Source organism: Protopterus annectens, chromosome 6.part0, assembly GCF_019279795.1.
Source record: "Protopterus annectens isolate FY-2018-M chromosome 6.part0, PAN1.0, whole genome shotgun sequence".
In the NCBI taxonomy this organism is placed as follows: Eukaryota; Metazoa; Chordata; order Ceratodontiformes; family Protopteridae; genus Protopterus; species Protopterus annectens.
The window spans coordinates 1,863,852,878-1,863,866,582 of NC_056737.1; positions in this window are offsets into that span (position 1 = coordinate 1,863,852,878).

Below are 13,705 nucleotides of genomic sequence, written 5' to 3' on the forward strand. Positions count from 1 at the left end.
ACCAGCTTACATAACAGATTGCCCCCTCCATCCATCTTGAACCCACCAACTTCTAGCAAACTGAAAGTGTGGGCTCATGGATAGTGCATCCACATTATGGTGGACATTAGTGGGGTGATATTGTACCTGGAAATGGAATGGCTATACAGCTGAGCCCTACTTTTAAAGCTAGAAGTTTCCTTCCTTTTGTTGATGAAGCCACTGGCATAGGAAATGATTTGTGCCCAGTTTACCTCCCTGCAAAACAGGTAAACAATGATTAGTGCTCCTCCCAGGTTAACAAATAGAAACAAACAAATATATAAATAAATAAATAAATGAAAGCAATGTCTGTCAATGCTGGAGTACTAAATCTCTGCCTTCATGCATTTTTTGCTGTAGCAGCCTACTGGATATTCTTCATTGTCTACATTTTTTGTGCTAGCATAGCCTCCACATACCTATCAACTGTACAGATTTACCAGAATGTCCAGATTTTTGTCCTCATATCTTTGTTCCATTTTTTATAAAAGTGTAGTTTTCTGGCAAATCATTGAGGACTGAAGTCAGAAATTAATGCCAGACAGTTGAGTTTTAGACTTCATGCCCTTGAGAAAATTTATGCTAATGCAAAACCTGTTATTCTAGAAATTTTCTAAGTTTGTAAGAGCAGTATTTAAAAAGTGTCCATATTTGTGAGCCTTTGTCCCCATTATTGATGGCTTTGCCCAGAGTTCCTGCTTTAAGAAGTTGAGAGGTATATCTCTAAGTCAACCTCTAAAGTATCTGTATAAACAAGAAATAGCCAAGAAAATGTAGGGAACACCAGGACTGGTATCTACATGGTGCCATTGCCTAAACTTTTGAAAAGCCTTCTTGGCCTCAGGGATCCACTTTACTTGCTCAGGTAGCTTTTCTTATTAGTGATTTGTAAGGGAGCATGACAGGTTCTTGCTTCAGCACAAGTACATCTACATGAAAATAGTTTATACTCCTTTAGACTTGTCATCAACTTCTGCTATCTTTCATTTGTCTTGACTTTAAATAGTACTTATAGTCTAAAGTTCTAATCTTGAAACTCAGGCATTCTAGCTTAAATTACCAGACTCAATTACTTTGCTTTGAAGTTTCCATACACATGCTAGCCTTCCCATATGCTGTCATATGCCCAGAGTGCTCTCCATCTGGCCCAAATTAGTGTCATAATGCCAAAACTACCCTGCAGTGTCCAGCCAGGTGTACTTGCTGGGCAGATATCCAGTGAAGCCACCACTGTGATATATTAATAGGTAGACAGACAGATAGACAGACAGATAAATTGATTGCTACAGATATGTAGATGAAGATATACATGCCCAGTAGACTAGAATGCCAATATCAGGTGTGTTGTTTCTGCATAAAACCCTGTAAGAATCAGGATACTTCACATTAATAAAAACTACAGTATCACTGAGATTTCCAGAGGCAAACGACAACTGTTGTTCTAATAAATTGCCACCATCTTGGGAGGTCTTTCAGCAGTGATAAATTATCAAACACAGAAATGCCCCTCCCAAAAAATCAGTAAAATCAAAAAAGAAAGAAAATAACAGAAACATACATCAAAAATTAAATCTGTAAGTATTTTTATTAAAAAATAACTAAAACAGAGCAGAAATCAATATTACAATGACATATTTTAAATAAAAAAACACTAGAAGCTCATGTTTATGTAAATTATCTGGACAGGAAGAGTAGAAGGCATCCAAAAATGATTGAGGAAGTGGTAGTTGGAGAGAGTGTGGGTAGTTGTATGGATTACCTTTAGTTCGTTGAAGTGCAGGGGTGTATGGTGGGAAGATAGCTAGATATTTTTGAGTAGTGGGTTAGGAGAGGTAAAGGAATGTTTGTAACAGCTGTGAGTTTTCTGTGTATGTGGTGGAGTTTAGTTTAGTAAGGTGAGCCGAGATGAAGAGAAATAGAAGGGTGGAGAACTGAACTGGGATATGGGTTATTACTTTGATCATAGTTACAGTGGGATTGCTTGTTTTTTTGCTTTTAGTAATTAGTTAAGGGGGAGGTGAGTTGTGTAGAGATAGTGGGAGAGGAATGGATATATAAATAATGTTGTGACTGGTTAGATTGTGGTACAGAAAGTAGCATGAGTGAGAATTGTGATAGGGTATTAGGTATTTGTGGGTATGCTTGACTAGTATAAGTAAAGAGACAGTGGGGTCATGTGGCAGTTGGAGGCAGGGTAGGGGAGCAGAGTGAGCCCAAGTATAGCGAGGGAGAACAGAGCAGGTTGAATAAGAGAGATCACAGGAAGCAGAAAAAAACAATCAATAAAAATATAAGTATAGGCAGGCAGTTGCAGGCCTGTACAGGGCCGGTGTTAGCATTTTGGAGGCACCCAGCAGATGTCAAGTTGGGGGCCCCCTGGACACTTCAAGTCTGTGTATCATCTTGTCACTGCCACCCTTCCTAAGCAACATTTTAGTTCAACTTCAAACTTGTAGGAGTATTGCATACAGACATATATAGCTACACTACTCATATTAAAACAGGCCTGTGTACGACATTATGTTGGACCATCTCACAAAGGGACATTTACAGTTACTGGCATTTAGTTGCAACAATGATACATTGCAGCAACTTTATATACAAGTCTGCTTTTAGGTGAAATGGCACCCTAGACCTACGGTTTCAGCACCCCCTCCCCCATATATACACATACCCTCCAGTCTTCCCCTGTTTTCCCCTAATCTTGGGCTCCTCATAATATGCACACTCATTTTTTCTTCATTTTCTCTCATTTTGCCTTACTCTTCTGCTTTTTCAAGAAGCCATAACTCCCTATATGCTCTGAAGTGCATTTTAAATTTTTTTTCTTTTTACACACTCTTTTCAACCAATGATGACTTGAACAGAAATTATGATTGAAGAGAGAAATTGTGTTGCTGTACAGCTTTAGTTTTCCTTGCATCCTTTCAACACATCTTTCCTGACAAAGTCAGCACAGTAATAACCATTTAGGAAATAACTCAAATAAGCCAGGGCCCAAGAAGCCATGGGGGTTATAGATGTTCTGGGATGTATTTTAGAGCATTTTCCCAGCCATTTAATCCAGTGGTGACCTAAATAAAAAAAAAACATGAGTAAGAAAAGAATTTCAGTCTAAGTTGTATCCAAGACTTAATGTTCAAAGATGACAAAATTATACCAACAATAAACTAACAAACTAGTTGTTTGGATACACAAGTTCTATCTGGGAACTGCCTGCCTCCCTAATCCCCCACAAAAAAGACTACCTAAGCATTGCTCTGGTGTTAGGCGAAAGCAGAGGTTCAAACTGCCACAGTCATGTATTTCAAGTCACTGCAGACATACATATACATAGCATGCCTCCTCACTCCTCAACCCAAACTGTCAAAGGCAGCAACTTGTATGCATTCCTGAAGTGTGATTGTGAGGAAAGTGAAACAAATAATGACTGCAGTAATGCATTCTGCTTTGTTGTTCCTAAACAGTACCCTGCCCCTACACAAGCCATAGAAACCTTCTTTGTACACATCTGAGGTTGAGGTCTGTGAGAAAAGTAAAAGGAAATAATGACCATACTTCAGGAGTGCATATAAAAAGCCACGGTGGTTCTCCCGTTCACTTCTCGGCCGGAGCGCCTTCTGTGTGGAGTCTGCATGTCCTCCCCGCGGTCGAGTGGCATTCGAAGGACATGCGTAGTGCATGCCTTCGTTGAAGGTTGGGCATCGAGCTGACACCTCGGCATCATAAAAATATACTGCCAATCATTAGCGGACCGGATTTCCGCTGTGACGAGCCCTAACTGGGAAAAGCCGAAAGAAGAAGAACAACAAACAACTTCAGGAATGCATACAAGTAGCTGCCTTTGACAGTTTGGATTGAGGAGATGTAATAACCACACACACACACACACACACACACACACACACACACACACACACACACACACACACACACACACACACACACATAACCTACAGCAGCTTGCTGTACACACATATCCAAGCAGGGCTGTTATTAGCATGGTTGCAGTTGAAGACAGAGGCCATTATCAGCTTTATCTTAACAGGGTCATATCACAGCCTGTTCTGGTTAATGAGCATAAGCAGAAAATCAATACATTTTTTTCTCCTCACTTTTCCCCAACCAGCAACAGCTTTTGTGGGGTGCCTACAAAGTCAAGGATGATTAAGTGAGCCCAATAAAACCATGAAAGGTGCACTGAAAGCGACCCAATAAAGCTACGGATGAAGGCAACCAGTATATGTAACCTTTTATTAAAGAAAAATTCACACTAAAAACACTCCATCTCCATTAACACTGTTTGAAAATCTGTTTTCGTTTCATCATACTTCATCAGATGTGGGTTAGAGTAAAAAGACAGCCCTTTTATATACAATCAAACCTATGACAACAAAAAACATTGAGCCAATAAACATGAATTTCTAATATAAAATAAGTTAATTAAACCTTTCAAATTGTAATAAAACCTTAAAAATTATTTATATTAGTATTTATTACCAAAAATATAATGACTATAAAATGAATTTAAAACACATTTAGATTAAAACAGAATGTTCATGAGTGTAAATAAATAAATAAAATTTAATAAAGATTATACGTTCCTTGATTCATTTGTACAGCAATGTCCATGCGCCAACTGCTGGTCAACAGAAGCATATTATAAATAGCTATAAAAATCATGGGATATAAATAACAATCTTTTCATGTTTAAATAATAGATAAAATAGTAAAACACTTGTTCCAGAAATTTCATGTTACATAAAAATGTATATCAGTATAAAAAGTTATAAAAAGTTATGAAACATATGTGAACATAAAAATGTATGTCAGTGTAAAAAAGCTGTGAAATATGTATGAAGGCTATAATTTAGCTGCTCTCAATTTTAAGAGTGGGGCAAGTGATAAATGTTCATTCAATCCTAGTCTTTTATTGGCCTGCAATGTCACTTGCCACCACAATTCTCTATATTCAATGGTTTCTTCCCACGTGCCGCCACGTCCACAAATATTTACTTTTTCTAATACAAAGAAAAGAAAGAAGGCATTTGGACATTCCAAAGAATGCTTAAATAAAGCATTATTATCTTTTTTAGCTTGAATGTCATAGGAATGCTCATAGATTCTTTTCTTTAACCTTCTTTCAGTTTTACCTATGTAGAAAGATTGAGTTCCATATCTTGTTCTACCATATCCTACCTGACCGTTGTTAGTATGACTTTGTAATAAGTTTTTAAAATTCCTTGAATTCTTGTAAACTACTTTAACATTATCTTTGTTAAGCATTTCAAGATCAGTAAAGGAAAGACATGTATTCCATTCAGTAGTTATCACATTCCTAACCATAGAAGAGGTAACATTATATTCCAAAATCAATGCCATTTCAAAGGTTTCATCAATATTTGCATTCCCTGAATAGATATCATCAAAACCCAACCCTAAAATAGCTTTATATCTACCAGTCCTCTCTCTAATTACTTCTTTCTCCTTTTTCAAAATAAGTTCATCTGGATATTTCCTTTCTTTAAACATTCGATTTAACACAATTAATTCTTTAATGAAATCTACTTTGTTGGAAGTCATTCTACTAGCTCTACTAAACTGCCCTTTCACTGTCTTACGTTTATAGTGAAAGGGATGTGCACTGAAAAAATGCAAGTATGAATTACAATATGAAGTCTTTCTGTATATTTTGGAGTTAAAAACACTGTTATATACTTCAACATCTAAATATTCTACCTTATCCATCGAAAATTTATAAGTGAATTTCAAAACGTTAGTACTATTGTTTAAGTATTCAATAAAATTTATCTCTTCCTTGGAACCAATCCATAAAACACAAATGTCATCCAGGAATCATTTGTAAAGAATCCAGCAGGTTTTATATATAGAATCAAGTACATATTTTACTTCCTGCCTTGCCAAAACTAAGTTAGCATAACTGGGTGCACATATTACACCCATTGCTACACCTTTAGATTGATGGAAAAATTCACCTTTAAAATAGATATAATTATATTTTAATTCTAATTCTGTAAGCTGTAAAAGTACCAAACATTCATCATTTGTCAAAGTGCCAGCTTCGTATATTATTTCCACTAAAAATGCAAGTCCCTCTGGATGAGGGATACATGAAAAGAAGTCAGTAGCACATATAGTTAAAAATCCTATATTTTCCCTATATACATTTTATTTCAAATTCCTAAGCAAATCCCAAGAATCTCTTAAAATATTTTGTTTTTTCATCCATAAGTTCTTAAGTTTGGTGTCCACATATTTAGCCAATGGTAGTGTTTTTGACCCATCAGCAGGCACTATAAGTCTTAGGGGTGGATCCAGTTTGTTTTTATGGGTTTTTGGAATCCCAAATATGGTGGGTATCCTAGTTTCTCAACTGTCAAAATGTTTTTCAACTTTTGATCTATCAATCCTTCCATCAGCAGATCATCCAAAACCATATCAATCCTACTATATGAGATGTTTATCTCATTCTTAGAGACAGATGTATATTTAGCTGTGTCTCTTAACAATTCATTCATTTTTGCTTCATAGGTCAATGTATCCATAAAAACAATTCCCCCTCATTTATCGGGTTTCATTACCCTTAAATTAATATCATTCCTGAGTTCATATGTTGTTGTGTCTTCCGGCTTTTCCTGGTTAGGGGTCACCACAGCGGAACTCCAGTCCGCTAATGATTGGCAGTAGATTTTTACGTGCCGAGTTGCCGGCCCTGATGCACAACCTTCAATGAAGGTACACCCATTCACGCATGTCTCCACACAGAAGACGCTCTAGCTGAAAATCGAACAGGACAACGTCTTACTGTGAGGTGACAACGCTACTGCAGCACCACCACAATTTCATCATTATCTAAGTTTTCTTTGTATCTAACTTTATTAAAGTTATTCCTAATCTCATTTTCCACTATATTTTCTAAGTTTCTAATTTGAGGGTGTAATGGTGGGTTCAAAGTGCTTTTCCTGGTCAAACCTGTGGATGTCTGAATAGTATTTTGTTTAAAAAGTGCTTGAAAATTAATTTTTCTCATGAACATCCTTACATCTAATAAAGTTCTAGCTAAATCTCCTCTTTTGTTCAGGATATATTTGATACGTTTCAATAAAAGCTTAAAAGCAGCTCTGGTATTATAACACTTAATATTAACCTAATTCACCATAAAAGGGATGGTTCTTGTGTAGGTGGACTTTGGGGTGGAGGAGGAATGATGGGTAATGTAATCATGCATCAAGGAAAGCATGAGTTGGACGTTCAATAAGTGAACTGGAGGTGTATACATGGAGTATTGAGGCAATAAAAAAAGGACACAAAACCAGAACCATGCTTATCTCTAATACACCCTGTCAGGTCACATTGCAACACATAATTCCACAAACATATGAACATTAACATGTATTATACATATGTACACCAACTGACTGTCACATCTGTTTTCAGTAGCGAGGAATGCTTGTAGTAAAAGGTATATTCTAAAAACCATAACATTTGTATATATCTCAGATGCCTTAGTGGTAAAGTCAGTGACTGTGGTGTTCATGGTCCTACGTTCAAGACCAGCAAGGGCTGTTTATATTTATGAGGCCAGAATAAGGGCTGTTGGGTGCAGGTTGATTAAGGCAGTTTTAAGCGGGTTTGCACCGGTCTACACCACGGTTAGTGGCACTTAAACACGGTTAAACAGATAAGCGCTTCACAGGTGTAACCTTCACTTACTGTCACGCAGAACATGGACAAACTAGCTTACAACTGCTTAAATGAGCATTAATCACCCTGTCCCTAGGAGTGCCTGCTCTGAGAACTAAATTAATAACCACTTCCAGGATTAGACCCCACAATCATATACACCATCCTCAGAGTAACCTGCCACTAAGCTACCTGAGATGGACCTATGTCAGCTGTGTTTTCAGACAGGTTAAAATACAAAAGGGAAGATTGTGTGGAAATAGGATAAACTGCCATGTACCCAATGAAAGGTGTATGCTATATATATATATATATATATATATATATATATATATATATATATATATATATATATATATATATATATATATATATATATATATATATATATATATTTAGATATATATATATATATATATATATATATATATATATATATATATATATATATATATATATATAGGTTAAAAACATCTACACATCTATACATCTATGGAGGTACACATAAACGTATGCAATAATATATATTACTGGTACATAAAGATGTATATATATATATATATATATATATATATATATATATATATATATATATAAATACACACACACAGATGCATAAATGTGTGTATACAGCATCTGAAGTTTTCAAATCTGAGTATGACATGGACCATAGCAATCACACATTCTGCCCCCTCAAACAATATGAACATAACATATGAAGAGTATATGCCAATACACTATTACAAATATGTCATACGGACATGAGCCAAATAGGGTTAGTCACCAACACAACTAGAGTGACTACAAATATCCATGACAGAAATACACAGACATCTTTTATTTAGCAAACCTTTATTACATTCTGATGTATGGCCAAAAGGATTCAAGGAATAACATTACCTGCATGAAATACAGGAAGCATTTAACAGTGCCTTAATGAATCAGCCGGCAATTACCATAGTATTAGTCCACTAAGGGATAGGTGTTCACATAGGGAAAGAACCCCCACACACACATATATAATATGTACAAAAGCATTGTCTACATACCTGCATCTGCTATATACACCCACCAACATCTCCCCCACACCCAAACTAAGTACAACAATACATACTGTCATACCATTACCAATTATTCACCCACTGTACGACATCTGCTGAAACCTTGACATACCTGGAGAGAGTCAAACTAACATGGCCCTATGTGAAATAGTTGCTGTTATACAATGGAACAGCTGCTGATATTACAGGGTTTGTTTGAACGAATTATGTTTCAAAGAGTTGAAAAGTAATTACACCAGGAAGTGTTACCAATTACTGATTTTCAGCACAGTATGATACACATTAACACCAAACTAAAGATGTCTGGTGAGCACACTGTAAACCCCCTAACATTATATGCATAGCCATACAGTCTTGAGCTGGTCAAACAACCTGTCCAGACTGAAACATATACAGAAGTATTAGGTACAATACGGACAGTAGAAGGAATGTACATGTGTGTACACACTGTTGTACATTGGCATGACACAATACAACTATGGTGTTTGTGTAATGGTTATATTGTAGATGTGACAGACTAAACATCATACAGGGCTGTGCACACCTTGTGTAGGCATGACATCAAAGCATCACAAAACATGTCTTGAACATTTTGAGTGTGTCATGACATGAACGCTTTAACCTATACAGTATCCAAATACATACATGTGTTGTACAACATGCACATACAACCACATCAGGCTACAGATACAGTACATTCACCTTGCTGGTGTCAGACATCACTGTCATGGCTGCTCCTCATGTGTGTGAGGTTCAGAGATGGCATGTGCAACATGGCTTACTGCAAAGTTACCCATGTCTGGACATAGTTGCCAGCCATCTGCAATATGATTGCAGATGTGCAGGGGTGTCATCTGTATACCCTTCAGTGACCTGTGTCACACATTCCACCTTAGGGTTTAGTGTGTATACACCTCAGTGACGTGGGTCACATTCCACATTAGATATGTATTATATCTGAACACAGTCATGGCTATGAATTGTGCCTGTAACCCACACGGTATAGCAATAGTGAAGCCACATGATGCCCTGCAATGTCTATGCACATCAGCTCAATGTGCAGTATGTCACTGTATATCTGTAGGGCAGACTGACAACATTGCGTCAGCTGAAGGTCCATGCTAATATAACACATCCCTGCATTGGGACACCAGTACCTCACTGTATATTTGAAAGGACATCTTTGTGTTAAACATGTATGCATGTCATTCATTACTTCAGCAGAAGACATGTCATACTACATGTGATTGGCAAGGTCATATGCCACACATCAGGTCGGTGTACTGTTAACCTGTGCTGGTCTGTGGCACCATTGCAAAGTAGGAACAGCCATGTCAAACATGTGTGTACAGCCACATGCACATTGTCTGTAGACTCAGTTCTGGGGCAAGCAGAATAATGTTGGACAGACATGCACTGTTTATGGGGAGATATGCAAGCTAGGGCTCTGGCAAACATAGTATTCACTCAACATACCCTTCTGCTCATGTCCTCCTCACACATAGGGGCAGTGGCCAACACAAAGCATCACTGGCAGATGTACCCAGGTCAGCGATGGTCTGTTACGATGTGGGGTATGGTGCACAAAACATGGCAGTGTGGTGCAATGGTGCATATTGCATGCAATGTGTTGCAGGTTTGGAGCATAACCTACTAACACAAATTGTGCAACATAGGGATGTATGCTAACTACTACTATAATTATGTATGCTGCATGCCTTTTGCCATAACACATGCATGCTGTTGTTTGCAACTCAGGGATGTATGATAACTATCACTATAATTGTCTACGCTGAATGCCTTCTGCCATATCACATGCATGTTGCATGCCATTGGGTGCCATATCATGTGTCTGTCATTGCCTGTCTGTCTGTGTCTGTGTCTGCCTGTGTATCTGTCTCTGTGTGTCTGTACTGTGATGTATAAATGGTAATGTACAGTTCTAGTCTCCCCCTCATAGGTGTTGATGTAGGCCTCCTGCGGTCCACCTGATGTTAGTGTCCCCACAGACTCTAGCAGTGATGATGAAAGTATGATTGAAGCACAAGCAGGGTTGTCAGGGACTGAATCTGTGCCATTGGTTGGCATTCCACCTGTATCCCCCATCATCCCTGCACACAGTTGTCATGCCTACACATACCCCATCACCAGTGGCCATAGTGGAAGGACAGGTGGTGGGTGGTAGCACGGAACAGGAAAGTGTGGAGACTATGGAAGGTGTGTCTGCACACCATGATCCAAGCCAACTGACTGGTGATGTCCCACACAGGCATGTGCCCAGGGATGCTTGTAGGGGAGCTTCTGGTCAACATGCCCCTGCAAGACATAGCATGCCAGCTGGTGTCACCAGATGCATGTTTCAAGCTGTAATGGAGACACAGGCATGTCTTGAATGGCACAACAGAGGAGGTCTGAGACTTCAGAGGGCTGCTGTCGATTCTTTAACTGACAACATCCAGGCAATTGCAAATGGTCACCATCAGCTTGCAGATGTTTTGGATGGATGATGTGGGAGTCCTTGACCATGGCATGTCGATCCTCGAGCGTGGAATGTTTGTGCTAAAACATCTGGTGGAGTAAGGCATCAGGCACATGGACGTAGGCCAGGTACACCAGCTGTTGAAAGCATACGTGAACATGCTACTTCACATGCCCGTTCTCATAGTGGTGGTAGCAGCAGCAATGCAGTTGGTGCTATACTGCCCACACCAGGACACAGCAGGCCACGTGCACATGATCCTGGATGGTTACAACAGGGACATGGTTCCAGTGGACATGTGTCATCAGACAGTACCCAATCTGGACCTCTGCCTGGTAGTGGCTATGCAACCCCTGGCAGGTGCAGGTCACATGGCCATGGCTGGACACCGTGAACTGTACAACCTGCTTTGTACAGTCTGCAGCTGTGAATAATACCCCTGTGTAGGCCAGCTACATGTCAGACCAATGTGCATACATACACACACACTCATCAGAAACAAATGTAGGGCACCTCAACACACACACGCATAACATCCACACATGCCCGATGAGATAAAAGGCCTTAACCCACACACATTATGTCATCCAATGGTACAGCATAGGCCTCTGGCAAACATTATCACCCTGTGCATATGATGATGTCTGTGCTGCATCCCTGTCATCCATACCATTGGTGCAGGGACATGGTCATATGGTCTGATGCACAGGGTGAACATACTAGGAAGACAATTGTAGATTACCATTGTTGAGTAGTGTTGACAGGCAGCAGACATACCATGTACTAGAGTTTTAGAATGCATTTTGTACTACTGTTGACAGTATGTATCATGTGTAACACCAGTAACTGCATGTTGATCTTGATGTTCGGCCTTTCTCTTGCAGGTGTAATTGCATGTGCCAAATGTGTGCATACAGACTACAAGAGGGATGTCGGTGTTTCCAGTTAGTGTCCCATATGTAACTTTAGACTACTCACAGGTCTGAATGACAATACCTGCATGCACTTTGTAGCTTCCACATCACAGTTATAATCTCCCAAGTTTCAAACATGTTTACTGATCCAAGAGCATGATAGCTGTGTAGTAAGCTACTGTGGCCAGAGCCTCACATCCATACTGGCTGACATCACAGGTATAGTTACATAGAGCGGGGAGGAGGTAAAAGAGTGGCTCAGCAGATGACAAGGGTAAAGGCCAGTTGAAAAGGTGGTTTCTCTTTGGAAACCAGTTAGACCCTCTCTCATGACAGGATGCAAACACACACTCAGGGATTCATAGACACAGAAACACACACAGTTGCCAGTGTTGGGATTAGAACCCCTGCCCATGTACAAATCATCATTATAGTATTGCACAGTTATGAGATGCGCCACAGAGATTGCACATTTACAGGCACTCAGAATGGCCTTCTACGATTGAGGACATCCACATGGATACTAGATTGTGGTGAGTGTATGTAGGGAGGGGGGTATATCAGTAGACTATGGTAAAACAAGCCTCACCCCAGGAATTACACATTTACAGGCAGTTAGAATGCCCTTTCAAGATTGATGACATCAACAGGGATACTAGATTGCAGTGAGTGGATGTGGGGAGGGGGTTTTATCATTTGAATATGGTAAAATACAGCCTCACTCCAGGGATCAGACAGCCATACACACACACACACACACACACACACACACACACACACACACACACACACACACACACACACACACACACACACACTGTGGCATTCAAAAAGATATACACCTAAATCACACACATACAGATACTTGGCATGTGGAATTGACACTCCTGCCTATGTCTTGCTTTCTACACTTCACTCTGTACAGATGTCTACAACAGCATACAGGAGAGTAAAAAACATTGGGGAGGTATTCCCCACCATACATGACATATATAGACACACACACCCACATTTGCCAGTACTGGGAATCAAACATCTGCCTATCTCATGATAGGTATTACAGAGTTACAGCACTATCGCATGCACTACAAAGCTTACTGACTTTTACCTTTGCCAACTGTGCTGACATATGCACAATATATGCACAGGGGAGGTGTTTATGTTACAGGTTTCAAGGGGGTTGTCTTCAGTGTCATCCTTACTGCATTCTACTTTGTGTGTCTTCCCCTTCAATTAACAACACCAGAGCTTAGCAGTTACACAGGTTATTGCAGGAAAGGTTGTCACACACCTGTGAGCTGTTTTCAGTAATCATTCATCTACAAAGTAGCCCCACCACTTAGTAGTTATGTCCAAACATCTGTCCATACCTGAAGTATAGCTTACTGTACTTTGAGCATATCACCATATACACTTGGTAATGCTGAGGCTGCATTGCAACTGCATGATGTACTAAGACAATAGTCACCTTCAAACATCAGACACACCACACACATGGAATCTAAACACACATCAATGCATGTACA